Source organism: Arachis ipaensis, chromosome B06, assembly GCF_000816755.2.
Source record: "Arachis ipaensis cultivar K30076 chromosome B06, Araip1.1, whole genome shotgun sequence".
Lineage (NCBI taxonomy): Eukaryota > Viridiplantae > Streptophyta > Magnoliopsida > Fabales > Fabaceae > Arachis > Arachis ipaensis.
Window position 1 is genome coordinate 26320464 of NC_029790.2, and position 20733 is coordinate 26341196.

Sequence of the window (20733 nt, forward strand, 5' to 3'; positions counted from 1 at the left end):
TAACATGATTAGAAATTAAAAATTTAAGATCTAAATTAAGATCATTGATTTTTGAATTTTTACTGATCTTAATTTAGATCTTCATGTTAGTTTGTGAATTAGTTTCTATTAACATCGTATTAGCATAGTATACTAACATAAATAATTAGTGTCACATATATATTAGAATAAATAGATAAATTATATTGTAACATATATAATACTAAATTGACATGTGAACAAATTATATTAAGACACGTGGTATTATTATTCATATTAACCTACTAAATGTCATTATTAGATATTTCATCACTTCGTTTTAGTCAAAATTTATTCTAATACGTAGTACTAATTTTTTACATCAGCATATATTACGCCAATACAATTTCAACAAAAATTAGTTAAAAGAGTAATGTGAGTTATCAAAAAAAATTAAATTTTAAATTAAAACAATTAAAATTTCAATAGCCACTTTAAAAACTTGAGACAAATTTCATTTGAGTATTCATTACAAAAAAACTATTCAAAAGGTTCCAGCAAAGCTTGCTTCATAAAAATGATTAAATGGCGGTTACGATAGTGATAAACTTGTAAAAATTTAACAATTTCTTAAAAGACTTCTGAAAGACCTACAACTTTCGTAAGTTGATAACTTGATTTAGTTACTAACATTACAGTTGTCAAATATCTGACTAGGTAAATATACGTAATAACAAACTCGGCTTTAACAACAAATTGACAAAGAAAAGAATTTTAGGGGTATGGAGTTTAAGAACCTAAAGGCATTCAATCTAGCCATATTAGTTAAATAAAGATGGAGGCTGATGACTAAACCACATTCTCTTTTCTACCAAATCTTCAAGAATAAGTATTTCAGATACAGATTCTATCTAGAAGCCAATCCAGGAAATCGACCATCCTGGGCTTGGCAGAGTCTTTTGGAAGGAAGGAAAATTTTGGAGAAAGGAGTTAAGTGCAAAGTTTCAATTCAGGGATCTGTCAGAATCAGATAAGACCCATGGTTTGGGGACCAACCACCATTTCGCATTGCAGTTAATGAATGCAGAGATGAATCACTTACCTGGGTTGGACAGCTAATCACAGCCGAGGGAGAATGGAATCAGCAACTCCTTATGGAAGCCTTTCCACTAGACACAGCTCAGCAAATTCAACAAATTCCTATCACAGAAGAGGAAGACTCGATTATATGGTGCAATAACAACTCAAGAGAGTACTCGGTAAATTATGGGTATAGTATAGCATACCAATTCTTTCACCCTCCAGTGAATTCACTCCATCCCCGGTATGCAGATTCAGAAATGTGGAAGACCTTATGGAAAATGAGAGTAACACCAAAGGTCAAATTATTTGCTTGGAGATTAGCCCATGAAGGCATTGCAGTTAAAGCAAAATTGAACGAGAAATTACCACATGTTAGCAGCCTTTGTCCCCGCTATCAATCAGCACCGGAGACACCGATGCATGCCATTGTCTCCTGCCCAGAAGTTCTTCAAATTTGGAACAGCTCCCAGTAGCTAGCATTATTCCCCGCGACCCTTACCTAAAAGCTTGGGATTGGTGGAGTCAATTCATGGAAGCTGAGAAATCCAAACCCAATTTCAGAATCAAAAGTGCTCAGGTGGCTTACCTTCTATGGCAGATTTGGTTGGCGCGGAACGCTTTAGTCTTCGAGGACCAACGCCAGGAACCTGAGAAAATTCAGTCTCAGGCGATATTGTTGGAGGAGAAATACCAGCGACATCATTTCTCAGACCACCTTCTCTATGAACAATAGTAACTAGCACTTTGGAACTTCTTTCTTTCTTAATTGTTTTCTTTCTCTCCTTTACCTATTAGATTATTTTTATTTAACATCTCGATTGGAAAATTCTTTTGTCTTGACATAATGTACTCTAGGAGAACATAATGTACTCCAGGTATAAAGTTCTTTTATGCAATAAAAAATATATCTTTGAGAAAACAATTGACAAATTGGATAAATATCAACATCTACGCATTATTATAGCTAACTTAATCATCATAAGGAGTTAAGAACGGTGCGATTCATATGACCAAATTTTAGCCACCTTAATTAAGAATACGCAAGTATTTGATCACCATTATTGACAATTGAAAAATTTCAACAAAAAGAAAAGAAAATCTAACAAAAATGAATCAACCAACTTATGAAGTTGTATCTTCTATTTTTTTCAATTTTATTTTGATTTAGATATCATAATCTTTTTTTTTACAATACTAAGGTTAATAATTAGTACATAATCTATCATTAATTTGTTTTTTAATTGTCTAATTCTACAATTGTAATCGTTTATCAATCTTTTTATTATTAATTTGTTCATCGTTTATCCATCTCTTTGATTATTAATTTTTGTTCATCGTTATGCAATCTTCGCAGTTGCAGAAATTGTAATCTGCAAAGATCCAATCGATTTTTTCATTGTAGTAATCGATTAGTTCGTGAAAGAGTCCTTTTTCATCTTACGTTGTTCAAAAAAAAATTTGATTGTTTTATCCGAAAATTGATTAGTTAGTGAATAAAATCTTTTATTTTGCAATTTCTCATGAGACAATCGATTCTATTATTCATGAAATCGATTTTATTATACAACAGCTCGAACGCGATGACGATCTACAAAGCCCTAAAGGGAATGACGTATTTTGAGTTGGGCACGGACGAATGGCTCTGGGTGCACCTTTACTAAGCCTGCAACACCAAGTTCGAGAGCGTGTTGCATTACGACAGCAACGTCTCGATGTCCCCAACTCCGGCATCATTTACTTCAATGTCGGTGCTGTCTCTAAGAAATTCTCATCATCCCTCCTCAAAAATTTATGATAATAAAACAAAAATTTATTGGTGTTTTAACTATGGAAATCAGTTCTTTTAAACTTTTACATGACTTTGTTCCTTGTAGTAAATAAAATACAACGAAATCATCAAGTAAATTTAAGTTTGGAGGTCATGGCAACAGTGCACATTAGTGATATTATCCGAGTATCCATAAGAATAAGTAAATTCAATGATTCTGCTATATTTTCAATTGAATTTTTAACTCCATTCATTTTTTACCAATCAATTAGTATCAAATAAATCGATTAAATTAATAACAAACACGATTTTTTTAATTTTTACGGATATAACAGATTAAGAAAAAAAATCGTTAAACACATTGCCAAAATCACTACAACAGGAGCGGCAGATAGCGGCGGTTAAAAGTTCGGATAGCGGCGATTTTTTGACTGTCTATAGCAATAGGTAAGTGACCGCTGAAACTAAAGGCACCGGCAAACCTTTAGCGGTGGTTTTTTTTACCGCCGGAATAACCGCTGCCAAACCTCGTTTTACCGGCAAATACGTTTTGCGGCGGTTGAGAACCGCTGCTGCTTTCCAGGGCTGGGTTGAGAAACATTTTCTGGCGGTTAGTTAACCGCCGCTATATAATTTTGTTTAAAAAATTGGATTTTGCAGCATTCACCAGTAACTACCGCTAAATGTAATTTTTTTTCAAACAAATACTTTATTTGAATTTTGTGTTCATATGACGATCAACATTCATGACATATTTTAATTTAAAAATGTTTCGTATTAATTTAACTGATTATGTTTGAAATTACAATTAAAAAAAAACATACTTGACATAAAACACAATACTAAGATATCCCAAATGATCCATATATATAGATGACAAAATAAAATAGTTGATAATAATTTGATCTCAAAGTATACTGTTCACAAAGGAAAGAAGAAAAAATTTAATTGTTAAAAGATCCCTATTGTGCTCCATTCTCCAAAGACTTCAGCTGTGCATCAATTTCAGGTGGCAAAGTGTCTCCTTGCTGTTGGATTATGTATTTTACCAGATTCACCATGGTCTATCTCTTTTCCATTTCTTCTGCTGCCTTTGCCTTATGTTTTGCTGCTACTGCCTTTAATTTTGTAATCTCTGCCTTTTGTTATGCTGTTGCTCCCTTCAATTCTGTAATTTCCCTCTTATACTCTCCTATTCGCACTCCAGAGTTCGATTGTTGGGTCATGTTACAAATAATTTCGGTCGCACATGGTCCAAAACCTAACCCCCGAACTCGTCCTAAATGCTCCTTTCCAAGAACTTGCGCAAGCGAATCAGTAAGTGAAATCTCCTTCGAGGAACCATCTTGGCTCTCGATATTCGCAATCGCTTCCTACAGACATACAAGAGTTTGGTTGTTGTGATTTCGAAGTTAGTAACATGAATAGAGCAAAAATAATTCTTAGCCAACACTTACCCCAACAACACACACATCATCATTCATATACGAGCCATCCCTTTTTTTATGAGTCATAATAAACATCTCTCCTCTACCAATGCGCCTTTGCTATTTTTTCTCCTGTAACCACATTAAATATTTACACAATCATACATGTTACAGAATTATATCACAAACCACAAGCAAATGTATGAAAGATAATACACATAATTACCTCTTCATCCCTTAGCCTGGCCGTTGTCTTAGAGCCCCAGTATGTGTATAAAGTTGCTTCGACCGATTTAGAGCATTTTGTCTACACTTTTTCTATAAATAAATACAAAAATACAGTTAATCATGCAGAAGGCAAACAAGAAAGTAATGACCCCTTAATATTGTCCCAGTTTTTTTTACGGTTAGAAACTTATTTGATTGGTTTTTTGGCCTTTTACAACTATCACTTTCAATCAATCATTTTATTCGGTTATGCAAAATGTTTAAAATTACAACACTAAATGGAGTATGAATTCAATGTTAATTACCTTAGTAGATTCCTTCAAACGATAGTTAATGAACCATCTCCACTGCTGTACATTTATTCCTGATGGTTTCTTCTTTAAATTTTCTTCCCAACTCTTTTGCTCGTCATAACACTTATGATATAAGTGATTTCTTGCTTCCTTCCAGATTTTTCCTAGCCTTTGAATCATTACCTTTTTTCTTTTCCCGTGGTCATCCTCCTCATATAGAAAGGTCCGCTAAAAATTTGAGAATAAGAAATTTGATCTAATTTTACATAACATAAAAAGTTACGAAATTTAATATGATACCTTAATTGTGTCGTATGCATGTTCCTTCAGAGCTTTGTCCATTGTCTTTCAACTGTCTTCGTTAATGGGAAAATGCTGAAAGTCAACACCCAAACTTCCTAGAAACCCACTTAATAATCTTGCTACCTGATCGATCGCTTGCATCTCTGTATTAAACTCCAGAATGATTTATCTACTAGGAGGAAGTACTATGAAAAAGATTTACCGCTTACTACAACACTCTAATAATCCGTATCCTTGCTTTTATTGGGCTTGTTACGGCTTACAGGGATTAGCCACATCGAGACACGGCATTTCGGCGGCTCTAACGGCGGTTACGGTCGTTGTACGGTTACTTAACATGAAAATATTAATTTACATTAACAAAAAATTAAAAAAATTAACAAAAATAAAAATGGTTAAAATATAATAAAAAGTTGTTAATGATGATAATAAAATTATGGAGAAAATTATTAAAACCAATAATAACCAGCGAATTCATGTGAATCAAGTAAACGCTTTTAGGATATAAAATCAGGTATACAGTCAAAAAAATGTATGCAAAATATTAACTAATGGCGTTCACAAAAATTAAACGCATTTTTGTCCTTTACAACATAGTTGCCAAACACACCTTATGTGGTCTATCCTAAATATTACGAATCGGCCGAATTTAAAAAATTAAGGTAATAACAAAAAATTATAAAATAAGAGTAAAGTATCATATATGTCCCCAACGTTTGGGGTAAGTCTCAAACATATCCCTAACGTTTTAAACGTCCTATTTGTGTCCCAAACATTTCTAAATATAGTCAATGTTGTCCTACTGTCAAAATGGTAAACATTTCGCTAACGCCGTTACCTACGTGGACGCTGAGGTTGTAAGCCCAAAGGTTTAGAGAGACATGTCTGCCTCTTCGCGCCCATTATACCATTAACTGAAGGAAATACGAAACATTGAAGAAACAGAGCACCTCAACGCTAGTTTGTTCAGTCCGGTTCTCCTCACCACACACGTCTGACAGAGAAATGTTCGCTGCAAACGTTATTTAGGGCATGAATTGCCTTGTTTTTGGTGACTCAATCTGTGCTTACGAATTTACTAGTTTCACTTTGCTGATCTGATGTAACAGGGTCTGCCGTTTTTAAGATGAGTTATTTTAGTGTCAAAGTTTACCACCATGGAAGCTTTGGTCTTGAAGGTGGGCTTTTGAAGTATTTGGGTGGGGAGACAACTGTGATAGACTACTGTAATAAAGATGAGTGGAGCCTGATTGAGGTTTATGACATTGTGAGCAGACAAAGGTATTTGAAAAAAGACATTGCAGCAATGTGGTACAAATCACTGGGAGGGAGTACAGAAGAAGGCTTAAGGATGCTGCGAACAGACAAAGATGCAATGGATATGGCTAATATTGGGGTTAGGAAGGATATGGTGGAGCTGTATGTAGTTCATAAAACTAGTGATATCCATGAAGAAGTTGAGGATGTACACATGTTAGGGAGTACTGAAACTACCATGCAAGAGCAGGCTGATGGATCTAATGGGCCAGGCCCAATTGTAACCTTTGAGGCCCATTCAGCAAGACAAGTGGAGACAAATTCTGGTCCAAATGTGGAGGAAGAAAATGTGGGTGAGAAAGATGGAAAAGATGAATCAGATGAGGAAGAAGAGGGTAGTGATGGCAGCGAGGACGAGGACTATACTCCCAAGGGTGGTGTAGATGACAGTAGTGATTCATGGAGTTCTGATTCCAGAAATGGTTATTACTCAGATGATAGTGCTGCTGAGGTTGTGTTTGGTGACAGTGATGATGATAAGGAAGGGGCTGAGGGGTTAGTTGATGTCGACATCAGGGTAGGGGATACATTCGAGGTTGGCACAACTGAAACCCAAACTGATGCAGCAAAAGAGAGTAGGAGTGAGAATGACAGAGGTAAGGAGAAGATTGCTGCAGGTTTAGGGGATAAGGAAGAAGGATATGAATCTGAAGATTTTCTTGATGTGCCTATTGCTGGTGATGATGAGGATGATAACAATGTTGCCAAGAGGTATCCTTTGCACAAGCAGCTAAAGGACATGAGTGAGTACAAGTGGGAGATTGGAACTCTTTATGTATCAAGAGAGGAGTTTAAGGATTGTGCTACTGCCTATGCTGTACATACTGGGAGGGGTTTGAGGTTTGATAAGGTTGACCTTCGGAGAGTGAAAGTCACTTGCGTGGAGGGTTGCAACTGGTTTGCATACTGTGGGAAGATGAAGAATGAGCAAACATGGCAACTAACCAGCTGCCACAACAAGCATAGCTGTTCTAGGGAGTTGAAAATTGGGATTATGCATGCAAAATGGTTGAGCAAGGTCTTTCTAAACAAAATTGCTGAGAATCCAAAGATAAAGCTCTCCACACTAATGGAGAAAGCATACAGCAAGTGGAATGTAGAGCTGACTAAGTCTAAAGATGCTCGGGTTAAGCAGTTTGCTCTTGATGAGTTACAAGGAACGTACATAGAGCAGTATCGGAGGCTCTATGACTACTGTCATGAATTGCTGAGGTCTAACCCGGGTTCTACAGTGAAGTTGCAAGTGGAGAGACCACCAAAGTTTGCTTCTGAGAGACCAAAACCTGGTGTGGATTTAAGGCCAAATTTTCAAAGACTCTATGTGTGCCTTGATGCATACAAGAAGAGCTTCATGGTTTGCCGTCCAATAATTTACCTTGACGGGTGCTTCATCAAGACACCATATGGAGGTCAGCTTCTCACCGCTATTGGCTGGGACCCGAACGACCAGATGTTGCCAATAGCCTATGCAGTGGTTGAAGCTGAGACGAAGGACACATGGACCTGGTTCCTTTTCAATCTGTGTGATGACTTTGCCTATGACAAGATAAGGAGCTGCACCTTCATGTCTGACCAACAGAAGGTACTTATTTCTAAACTTAGTTTTAAGGAGCTACTTCATTGAACCTAGTATTAGTTTTAGTAGTGTATGCTGGTGTTTGAATTGTAGGGGGAAGTGTTTGTAGTGTATGCTGGTGTTTGAATTGCATGAGGAAGTGTTTGTAGTGTATGGGTTAGGGTCTGAATTGTAATGAGTTACTGAATTACTCCATTAACTAATTTAATTATGCCTAACAGATATCATGCTGATTTAATTACTGCATTAACTATTACTTGTGGGTTTAGGGCTTAGTTCCAACCTTCGATGAGCTCATTCCCGGAGTGGATCATAGATTTTGTGTTAGACATCTTTACAGCAATTTCAGGAAGAGATTCCCAGGGCTGCAACTAAAATTGATGATGTGGAATGCTGCAAAGGCTACTTATTTACAAGAGTGGGAGAGGAGAATGGCTGAAATACAAAGTCTTGATAATGGAGCCTACAACCACCTGATGGAGATACCAATCAAATATTGGTGCCGGCACAAGTTTGGGACTTGGTCTAAGTGTGACACCTTGGTAAATAATATGTGTGAGGTATTTAACTCTGTGATTGTGGATGCCAGAGAGAAACCAATAGTCAGCATGCTTGAAGACATCAGAGTATACATAATGAGGCGCTGGGCTGATAATAGGGATCGTATAATTGAATACCCAAGAGAAGTATTGCCCCGTATCAGGATTAAGGTTGAGAAACAAGCTGATGCAAGTGGTAAGTGGGTGAGCACCTATGCTGGTCATGACAAATATGAGGTAACAAGTATCCATGGAGGCAAAGAGAAGTTTGTTGTTGATTTGAAGAATCATGAGTGTTCGTGCAGGAAGTTTCAACTATCCAGGATCCCCTGTGCTCATGCAATGACCTGCATCAGGAAGATGTGCTTCAACATTGACAACTTTGTTGCAAACTGTTACAAGAAAGCAACCTACACTGATTGCTACCAACATGTGGTATATCCCTTGAATGGGCCCAACCTGTGGGAGAAGACACCCTTTGATGACATTTTGCCACCAATATACAGGAAACCCATTGGAAGGCCTAAACTGAAACGTAATAAAGCTGTAGATGAGAACCCAACTAGGGGAGGAGTGTCTCGTGAAGGGCAGAATCAGAAGTGCTCCTATTGTTTTGCTAGAGGTCACAACAAACGTACCTGTCCAAAGAAGCGCAAAGTAGCTGCAACTGCATCGGTAAGCACTGTTAGTTCTCTTTGCGCTTGTTAGTTAGGGCTTCATTTTTTTAATTGCATTTAAAGATTATGATATGAGATTCTAGTATTGTGGTTGTTTACTAGGCAAATAAAGTAGCTGGATCCACAAGAAGAACTTCCAGATTCAATTCTAGCACTAGCACTATTTCAAGCACTATCTCCAGTCAGGGCTCTAAGCAATCCCAAGCTGCTGCAAAGAAGACCACAGTCACAAGGCTAAAGAGAAAATCATTTGCCAATGATGTGAGTTCACAACACTCTCAAGCTACTTCAAAAAAGGCTAAGTTGACTCCATCCACCACAAATCTGAGGGTGCTGCCAAGCCCATCGAAGAACATCAGCAAATCCCAACTGAAGTTCATGGCTAGGACACCTCCCAAAGCATGGAAAAAGATGTGACAACTATGATGTCTGCTGTTTTATGTTTTAAGGCTACTTATTTATGAGTAAAGGATTTCTATTTAGTATCTTTATAATGTCTGGAAACTAGTTTTAAGACAATAGTATGTTATTGCAGACCATTATTGTGGAGCAAACTGTGTTGCTCTTGTTTTGTTATTTTGCTTCCAATCTTTTGTGCTTGTATCCAATGACAGCTTTATGGTTAATCATTAAGTAATATGTTATAGAAATGATTGTTCCCATCCTATTGACTTGCTTGATTTAAATAGATTGCAAAACCCAAAACTTGAGTTCATTCAACTCTTTCACTGAAACAACATTGCATCTGCACAAAATCAGCCTTTCTTCAACCAAAACTCACAAAAACATCATTGCATTACAATATCATTGAGTTCAACAAAATAGCAACTAGTTCAACATCACTACTATTTCTAAGCCAATATACAGAACACAATTTAGCTATCTAACAATTTTCTCCTATAACTCATCATAACCAGCAACATCATTCTAGTGAAAGTCTCCCAAATTTAGTTGCTGTTGTTTTTTCAAACACCAGTATCAGTGCAAGTGTCCATCCAACTAAAGCAACTCCCACTGCAACCATGAACCTGAACTCCACCATATCCAGTTTGCCCTTCAAATTTGTGACCTTCATTCTTAACCTAGAAACTTGTGACGGATCTTCCTCTGGTTTTGCCCATACAAAGTAGCCGCATTCTTCTCCAACCTATACAAAACATGAGACAGCCGAGTCACACCCATTGATGGTCAAAACCCATAACTCAGCAACAAATAAAGACATGGCTAAAGCTCACCCCGAAGTTAACGCAATCCCAGAACCTCCGCCCAGGATTTTCTGCCGTCGACGACGTTGCGAGCACAGGCCGTTCCCCACAGTAATAGGTTGTCCTCCTTCAACGTGCTAGGTTTCTACTTTGTGTGGCTTGCTTGCTGCCTTGGGTCGCTTCAGATTGGCATGCTTCATGCTCCATCTTTTCTCACGCAGGCAGAATCGCTCTTCAGAGGCAGTGCAGCAGCAACGAGAAGTAAAGATTTGGGGATTAGGGTTTTGAAGAGGACCCTCTGCTTCACATTTATGTTTTTTTTAATTGAATAACGGTAACAACACATGTCCTGCCACCGTGTCGCATAACGTCCACGTAGGCTACGCCGTTAACGAAATCTTTGCCATTTTGACGGTAGGATAACATTGACTACATTTAGAAACGTTTGGGACACAAATAGGACGTTTAAAACGTTAGGGATAGGTTTGAGACTTACTCCAAACGTTGGGGACATAAATGATACTTTACTCATAAAATAAAGATCATCTTATAATATTTTTATGAAAATAAAATTCAACAGTATAATTATTTTTTAAGTTCGTAACTAATGTGATAATAAATAAATAACTATATAGACAAATATGAAAATTACAAACAAATAACTAAATAGATAAAAGAATTTAATTTTACTAGTACTAATTAATGTACTAACATTCTACCTCATAGTAGATACTATGAGAATAATAAATAGGTGAATGCTATGGTACCTAAAAGATGGTGCCTATTTACTAAAAAAGGTTAAAAAATAATATTTAATTTAAAAGATATAACAATAAATAATTTTTAAAAAATCAAAACTTATTACAAAAAGTAAGTTAGGCAAAATTTAGGCACCAGCTCATAGGCACCATAGAATTGGCCTAATAAATAATAATGACAATGTGAATTTACTTTACATAAATAAATCAATAAGATTACTAATTTAAAAGAATCTATTGAAATTCAAGTCCAAAATTTTAATATACAAAAAAAAATGGTTGAAGAAATTCAGACCATGTGAGTTGAATACATAAATCAATGTTAATAGTTATCTTGTGCTTTTTTAAATTAGCTATGTATCTATATTGTCATTGTTTACGAAAATAGTTATAATTCCAATGGTTCATATGTTTTACATTAAGAACTATATAATTTTTTTACTTTATATTAGATATGGATAAAAGTTGGATTTTAGAGCCACGAAGCAGTGCAGAATATAAACAAGGATTGAACACTGTCCGATGGAATGATAAAATGTCCATGTCCAAAGTGTGACTTCCAACTTATGCAAACAAGAGAAGATGCGTACGACCACCTGTTGATGAGGTCGTTTACTCCCAGATACACTGTCTGGATTCGTCACGGCGAGAAACCTTGTGACGAGGGCACAAGGTGTACGAGCATAAACAATAATCCACTCTCCCAAGTAAATCCAATGACGCAAATGGTCAACGAGGCATTTGATTTCTCAATTCTACAGGTCGCCGATGACACCACAATGGATGAAGATGTTGACGATGATGAACAAGAATTTCCGAATTTATATGACGGGTGACGTTGAGATTTTTACCAGTAAAGAGATTCATAGAAACGATTGCGTTGTAGATATAGTCTCTAAACCGACAAAAATCCCTTCGTACAAATGTGTTGGGTGTCACAAGTAACAAACCCCTTTAAAAATTGTTAACCGAGTATTCAAACCTCGGGTCGTCTTCTCAAGGAACTGCGAGGAAGTATGTTCTTATTATTGGCTATAAAGGTTGTAATCGGGGTTTAGAAGATGAGAAGCAAGTAATTTGAATGACAAGTAAAGTAAATGAAAATTAGAATAAATAAATACTGTAAAGCAGACTTTTGGCAAGGTAAGAGAAGTTGGAGGTCCAACGTAGTTATCTCTCTCAACTATAATGAAAGTTGAATCTAAACTCCACTTGATCGACCTGTACTAGGGCAAAGGAAAGTCAAGGGACTAATTAAATTAACCTTTGAATCCTATTTATTTCCTAAGAAAAGGTTGGGATTATTTAAGTTCAGCTCAATTAGTAAGATAACGATTATCAATTATGTTGAGTTTAATAACTGTTGAGTTACTAAATTCTTAACCAGGACCAAAAGGGGAAAAAGTAAAATTGCTGAAATAATAAAAATATCCTTAGATGGGAAGCAATGGTAACTTAAATCAAAGAGAACAATCATAAACTGAAAATACCTCAATTATCATTAATACAAATAACAGTCTGTAACATGGGAGAAATTCATAAATTCAATTATAAAGGTAAATAGCCAACTCAGATACTGGAATAAATAAATAAAGTGAAAGAGAAGTTTAAAACAAAGAAATATAAAACCTGGATTGAGAGTCACTCTTAAAACAAGAAGAAATCCTAAATCCTAAGAGAGAGAGAGAGAGAAAATCTCCCTCTCAACTAAATCTAAATCATTGAAAAGTAAGAATATGCAAGCTCTCTTTGAATGGATGCATTCCCACACTTTATAACCTCTGGTCTATGCTGTCTGTACTTGGATCTGGGCCAAAAAGGGCTTCAGAAATCGCTGGGGGCGCATTCTGTAAATTCTGATACGTGGCCTCTGTCACGCGTCCGCGTGGGTCACGCGGTCGCGTCATTTGGAGCTTTTCCTTGCCACGCGGTCGCATCAGTCATGCGGCCGCGTCGCTGCTGATTCGTGCTTGACACGCGATCGCGTCGTCCATATGATCGCGTGAATACCAGTTTCCTTAAAGCTACGTTTTGCATCATGCAACTCTAATTTATTCACTCATATATAAAGCTTACATGTAGCCAAGTTAATTCACATTCTCAAGGAGTCATGTATGTATATATATATATATTAGTAAATTAAGAAAACATTGTACAAACTTGCAAAACAATTAGTAAATTAAGTACAGATATATGTTGATGAGTTATAGAACCCTCACTGGATTTTGTGTTTACTCTCTAGTCACTCAGTGTTTATTGGGTTTATTCAATCTATTTTTCTTTTTATTCTTACTTTCTATAGCTTTGTTCTTCATCTAACCAATCAACAATTATAGAATATAGTCATACCAAAAAGTCATGAGGTCTTTAGTTGAGGTTGTAATGGGGCCAAGGTAAAGGTAAGGATTTATGTATAGGGTTAAGTGAGCTAATAAGTGAATCCTTAATTAGACTAAGATCTCACCTAATATACATTTTTAGCAAGATAAAACTTCTTTACCTATTCTCCCATATTGTCCCACTTATTGTTACATGCTCATGTTTCACTCTTTATTTTTTATCCCATGTGCATTGTGTTTATTTTGCATTGGGGGATTTTTTTTGTATCCCCTTTTATTAAAAAAAAAAAATTTTTTTCAAGGCACATGGCAATTAAATCACTTTGATTTTCTCATGAGCATGCTTCCCAATTTTATTTTATTCCTTTTAACTTTTCTACCTTTTGTTTCTATCATCCATGTTCCCAAAAGGTTTCCCACATTTAACTCTATTCATAATTTTCTATCTTAAGCTAACCAAGGATTCACTTGGGATTTTCTTTTGTTTTTCTGCTTAAGGCTAGTAATTTGGCTAAATAGAATAAAGGGGTTTTAAAAGGCTCAAGGGGGCTAACAAGGGTGATGTAAAAGGTAGGCTAATTTGGGGTAAGTGAGCTGAATTCAAATGATGGCCTCAATCATTCTCTTGGTATGTATCTATTCTATATTCTATAATTGGACATATAGATTAAAGCAAAGGAAAGAACATCAGAATAAAAAGAAATAAAACACACAGAAATGAAATTATGGTTTGAATGCATCCATACAATTAAGCTCAAGACTCACAGGCTGTCTGTTCTCTAACTCAAGCATCATATATATGTAGTGGTTCACCAAAATAAACGCCAGAGATGGCGACCTCCCTACACTTAAAAGGAAGCATCGTCCTCGATGCTCAATCAAGCTGGGTGTGAAGGAGTGTCATCACTGGGAGGGATGGTAGCTGGAGTCTCGGTGGTGGTAGTGGGCTGAGGGTCTGGCTGCTGTGGAGGCGGTGCTGACTGGATCGGGATCTCAAGATCCGCAGCCTCAATCTGATGTGGGACCGCTGCCTGTGGTGCGGCTGGTGCTGCCTCCTGGAGATAGGGCTCTGCCTCGGGCGCATCCGCCTCCTCCTCAGATGCCTCGGACGGTGTGTCAGGCTCGGAGGGGATGTCACCGGATCGTATCATCAGCTTTAGGTGCTCATAGCGCCGCTTGTTACGACGCTCCATCTGGTCAAGTCGTCGAAACAAGCGGTGCACCAGATCATAGACGGGCTCTGTGGCAGGTGGGGGTGCAGTGGTAGGTGGTGCAGCAGTGGAGGAAGAGGGTCCAGCAGACGGTGGGGCTGACTCATCAGTAGCAATGAACGGTGGTGGTCTGTGGCCCAGGGCTAAGAAGTTCCGGATGTGTGGAATGATCTTCCTGCAATCCGCCGCTGGTGGTCTCTCATCGGCATCCTCCCATGGCACGTCAGCTCGATGGCCAAGCTGTGTAACCAGATACAGAAAAGGGAGGGTACCTCGGACGTGGACCCTGGCCATATAGTGCCTAATGAAACGTGGCAGATAAAGGTCTTTACCCTCCAACACACACCAAAGGAGGGTGATCATAGCAGCCGGGATCTCCGTCTCGTGAGTGCTCGGCATCACATAATTACTCAAGATCTGATGCCATAACCGAGCCTCATCGTTTAAGTATTCTCTCTTGATCCCTCTAGGCATGGTAGTGTCCTGACCCATCTCCCAAGAAACTGTCGGGTCGAGAGCTATCCATGCCTTTACAGCATCCCAATCAAACTGCATCTAACGCATGTCCTCCTCAGCCTTTGAATAACCATCAGGCTGATCGGACTTGGCTGGGAGCTGGAGAATGTCCTCTAAGGCCTCTTCAGTGACCATAATTTGTTTTCCTCTCAGGTTCACTGCATCTAGGGTGGTGAGGTAGTAGTTGGAGTAGAATTCCCGGACCCAAGATGCGTTGACCTCTGTCAGTGTTCTCTCCAGAAAGAACCAGCCCCTTTGCTTGATTTGCTCAGTGGTGTACTGCTGAAGGGCTTCTGGAATCTTCAGAGTTCGTTCCAGGTATAGATTTCTGGAGTTTACAAAAGCCGGGTACTTCAGTTCACAGTACCGGTTTGCAAATTTGATAGGATCATTTGCAGGGAGCAGCTGGTCAGCTTTCTCCTGCTGTGTGAAGTTCTTCTCCCGCCATGAAGAATCATGCATTAGAGCAATGATGGACTGGGAAGAATCTCCTCTCTTGCACTTGCCAGTAGCCTTGCCTTTGCCTTTCCTCTGTGAGGCAGACATCCTGAAAAATAGAAAACCAGGATATGGATAAAAATAGTAAAGCAAATAGGCAATTAAAGAAAGGAAACTCAAAGCGGCAAAGGAGAAGTAAAATAAGGAAAATGAGTATATGAAATATGATTGAATTTATGTTAAATGGAAAAATAATCAATATGCCATGGTTAGAAAGTTATAGGAAAGTGAAAATAATCAGAAAAGACATCAAAAGGGTTAGTATGGTTAAAATTTGAAAAAGAATTTAGTAAATTAAAATTAGTGAGTTAGTGAAGTGCGGGTTAAAGTAAGTGGCATAGAAAAATTCCATATAACAAGGATTCACAGGTAAGAATAGAAGTACTCATAATCGAACAAGGAAAACAGGGTGATGCTGATTCGAATAGAAATAAAGAAAGCAAAAATTAGAATCAGTGAATCACAAATGCAGTTTATGGACCAGAAAATCAAAGAGGATAAGAATGTCTGCCATAGCATTCATGAAATGGTTTGGGTAAAGCAGAGTAAAACAGAGTTCAGAAATGCCAAACCAAAACATGAATGAAAACAATTTTAAAAAATTTGGGCAGCATTTCGGCTAAAATTGGAGTGTCCCGAAAAATAAACAGCAATCATAGCAGTTCATATGAATTAAAAACTTGCTGTAGTTACCTATAATTAATAGAAACAGGAAAATTCAGAGTAACAAGCAGCGAAAGCAAGAAATCATAGCATATGAACGAGGTCACAGGAATAGCAGAATAGCAGTTAGGATAAAACAGAAACAGGAACAGTGCAAGTAAACAGACCTAGATCCACTAACCACAGCCTAAGCTACCTAACAACCTAAAAATCCACTACAGCATGCATATCTATCTATCCTAATGATGAACAGAAACGAAAAAAATTGCAGAAAAATGACGAACGGATAAAAAGGGGTTGCGGTTTGCGGAACCTGGTAGGTAGGAGGGGTGGAACGGGGAAGAAGGTGGGCTGAGGGGGTTATATTTTCGAATCCACGCAGGCGCGTGGGGCACGCGGTCGCGTGGTTGGGGTGAAAATGGGAGTGACGCGATCGCGTGGGGTGCGCGATCGCATGAGAGGGGGAAAGAGGGGTGACGCGATCGCGTGGATCGCGCGATCGCGTTGCTGGAATTCGTGCTAAACGCACGACTCCAACGCCGTTTTAGGGCAACTCTCTGTCTCCTTCTGGGGTGATGTGCAATCCATGCGACGCGATCGCGTCGCTCATGCGGTCGTGTGGGATTGGTATTGTGCAGGTGACGCGATCGCATGGGGCATGCGATCGCGTGGGCCAATTTGTGCGAAACGCACAAGGGCCGCACGATTGCAGCCTAACTTTCTGTTCGTTGGATCCTTACGCCGATATATATATCACGCGGCCGCGTGGGTCGCGCGGTCGCGTGGGTGGTGTTTTTCGCAGTATGACGCGATCGCATGGGATGCGGTCGCGTCATGCACCCCTTTTTTTTTATGCATGAAAAATGCAGAATGCAATGATTAACATGAATGCTATGCATGATTCCAGGTTTAATAAATTAAAATAAAAAAGGAAAAAGGAAAGCAATTAACAAGAAATAAATTGAAAAAGAAGCGACCATACCATGGTGGGTTGTCTCCCACCTAGCACTTTTAGTTAAAGTCCTTAAGTTGGACATTGGAGGAGTATCCTGTTATGGTGGTTTATGTTTAAATTCGTCTAAAAATCTTCACCAGTGTTTGGAATGCCAATAGCCTCCGGGGTCCTAAACCAAGCATGCAAAGCTTCTAAGCAGCTCCAAACAGATTTTCAGGCTCCCGGGACGACGAATGTCAGGATAGAGTCCAGGATTCCAAGCCTTGCTTTTAAATCCGCCTCCGTCTTGATCTACATGTTTCCATCCGGGCGGTTTAAAAAGTAGAAACTCACCGTGGTGACCAAACATTTTCCGTGATCCATGTAATTTAGCATGATACCAATCTGTGTATCTCGAGGTGAAGCGTGGAACCTTATTGAACCTTGTGCACCAGCTCTGAGTACGAGCCATTTCCCTCTTACTCTTAAAGCCGCAGAGAGCTCTAAGCTGGCCATCTGTTTCAAGCAAACCATATTCAAGCGAATAAGTAAAGTTATAAGTTAAGGATTGTACCCACTTGAAGCTTGTATTAGGTGGCAATGGCCTTGNTCTTCTTCTTGAACAAAGACAGCTTCTTCTAATTGTTCTAGTACAAATTCATGCTCTGTCTTGTCCACTGGAGTTTCTGGCAATTCCTTCATGCTCTGCTCTTCATTAGGCTGTCCACATGGAGCTGTGGTTGATCCTTGTGTATTTGAGCGCCTAGAAGCCCATTGAATTATCACTTGCTCCAGTTGTTGAATGGTTGTTTGAAATTTAATTACTGTTTTCTTTAGGCGATCCTCTACTTCTCGGGTTGCTGGACTTGGACATGATACAAAGGAAAGTGGTGGTGATTGGGAGTGAATGGATTGGTATTGGGGTAGGGAAGGATCATAGGGTGGCGAATGGTGAAGAGAATCTTGTGAGTGTGGTGGTTCGAGGTTATGTTGAAAGGATGGTTTATATGCACGGGGTGGGGCTTGTTGGTAGTTACAAGGTTGTCCACCATATCTTTCAGCTGGGTATGCACTGTAGAATGGTCTTTGTCCAGGATATCTCGGAGGGTGTTGCTGCCAAAAGGGTTGATTAGATCCTCTTGGTTCCATCCATCCTTGATTGGTCTGACCTTGATGCACATTGCTGCTGTAACTTCTATTTCCTTTAACAATATTAGAACCAAACTCAAAGCAAGAGGGGTGAGAGTTCATAGTAGCAAATAAAGATAAAAAGGAAAAACAAAAATAAATAAGCAAGCAAAAGAAAAATATTTACAATAACCAATAATAAGGCACACGTTAGCAGTTCCCCGGCAACGGCGCCATTTTGACGTCGAGATTTTTACCAGTAAAGAGATTCATAGAAACGGTTGCGTTGTAGATATAGTCTCTAAACCGACAAAAATCCCTTTGTACAAACGTGTTGGGTGTCACAAGTAACAAACCCCTTTAAAAATTGTTAACCGAGTATTCAAACCTCGGGTCGTCTTCTCAAGGAACTGCGAGGAAGTATGTTCTTATTATTGGCTATAAAGGTTGTAATCGGGGTTTAGAAGATGAGAAGAAAGTAATTTGAATGACAAGTAAAGTAAATGGCAATTAGAATAAATAAATACTGTAAAGCAGACTTTTGGCAAGGTAAGAGAAGTTGGAGGTCCAACGTAGTTATCTCTCTCAACTATAATGAAAGTTGAATCTAAACTCCACTTGATCGACCTGTACTAGGGCAAAGGAAAGTCAAGGGACTAATTAAATTGACCTCTGAATCCTATTTATTTCCTAAGAAAAGGTTGGGATTATTTAAGTTCAGCTCAATTAGCAAGATAACGATTATCAATTATGTTGAGTTTAATAACTGTTGAGTTACTAAATTCTTAACCAGGACCAAAAGGGAAAAAAGTAAAATTGCTGGAATAATAAAAATATTCTTAGATGGGAAGCAATGGTAACTTAAATCAAAGAGAACAATCATAAACTGAAAATACCTCAATTATCATTAATGTAAATAACAGTCTGTAACATGGGAGAAATTCATAAATTCAATTATAAAGGTAAATAGCCAACTCAGATACTGGAATAAATAAATAAAGTGAAAGGGAAGTTTAAAACAAAGAAATATAAAACCTGGATTGAGAGTCACTCTTAAAACAAGAAGTAATCCTAAACCCTAAGAGAGAGAGAGAGAGAATCTCCCTCTCAACTAAATCTAAATCATTGAAAATTAAGAATATGCGAGCTCTCTTTGAATGGATGCATTCCCACACTTTATAACCTCTGGTCTATGCTGTCTGTACTTGGATCTGGGCCAAAAAGGGCTTCAGAAATCGCTGGGGGCGCATTCTGTAAATTCTGATACGTGGCCTCTGTCACGCGTCCGCGTGGGTCACGCAGTCGCGTCATTCGGAGCTTTTTCTTGCCACGCGGTCGCGTCAGTCATGCGACCGCGTCATGTGCGTTCTGCTTAAGGCGCGCGGTCGCGTCAGTCATCCGGCCGCGTCGCTGCTGATTCGTGCTTGACACGCGATCGCGTCGTCTATGCGATCGCGTGAATACCAGTTTTCTTAAAGCTCCGTTTTGCTTTCTCCTTCCATTTTATATGTTTCCTTTTCCGTCCTTTAAGTCATTCTGCCTTAGAAAATCTGAAACTACTCAACACACTAATCACGGCATCGAATGGAAATAAAGGTAATTAAAATAATTAATTTTTAAAGCTTAGGAAACATGTTTTTCACAATATGACATAATAAGGAAGGGAAAGTAAAACCATGCAGTTGATATGAATAAGTAGGTGAAGGATTGTATAAATTACTCAAATTAAGCACAAAAGAACTCATGAAATATGGGTTTATCAAACGGCCAAGTCGTGCGGCTAGGAATTTTAATGATTTACTTGCAGACGGAGAGCAAGAACTATATCCCGGATGTTCAAAATACTCGAAGCTATCATTTATAGTAAAGCTTTATCATATAAAGTGCATGTGTGGTGTTAGCAACAAGGCGATGTCAATGATCCTAGATTTGTTGCGAGAGGCTTTTGAGCACGCTAAACTTCTGACAACATTCTATGAGGCCAAAAAGACGATTAGGAAGCTGGGTATTGAATACAAGAAAATAGATGCATGCCCAAACGATTGCATGTTATACCAGGATGATGATCAAGAATTGACAAGGTGTAAATGCTGCGGGATTTCAAGATGGAAGCAAAAGACGCGGAAGGGTTATTCATATTCTCAAGCTAAAAACTCAATTAGGAGAAATGGGAAACCAATAGCAGCAAAGACTCTTCGGTACTTTCCGCTCATATCGCGACTGCAACAGTTATTCATGTGCAGCAAAACATCTAAAGACATGTTGTGGCATAAGGAGGGTCACAATAGTGACGGGTTTTTTAGGCATCCTAG

General features: G+C 38.4%; 1 long non-coding RNA gene across 2 annotated transcripts in view; it reads right to left on the reverse strand.

The window, feature by feature from the left end:
• Nucleotides 1–708, reverse strand: part of LOC110263256 — a 13225-nt gene extending 12517 nt beyond the window's left edge. For both annotated transcript variants that reach the window (XR_002348588.1, XR_002348587.1), the window contains exon 1: nucleotides 329–708. This is a non-coding gene — a long non-coding RNA (uncharacterized LOC110263256). The remainder of the gene's footprint in view (nucleotides 1–328) is intronic.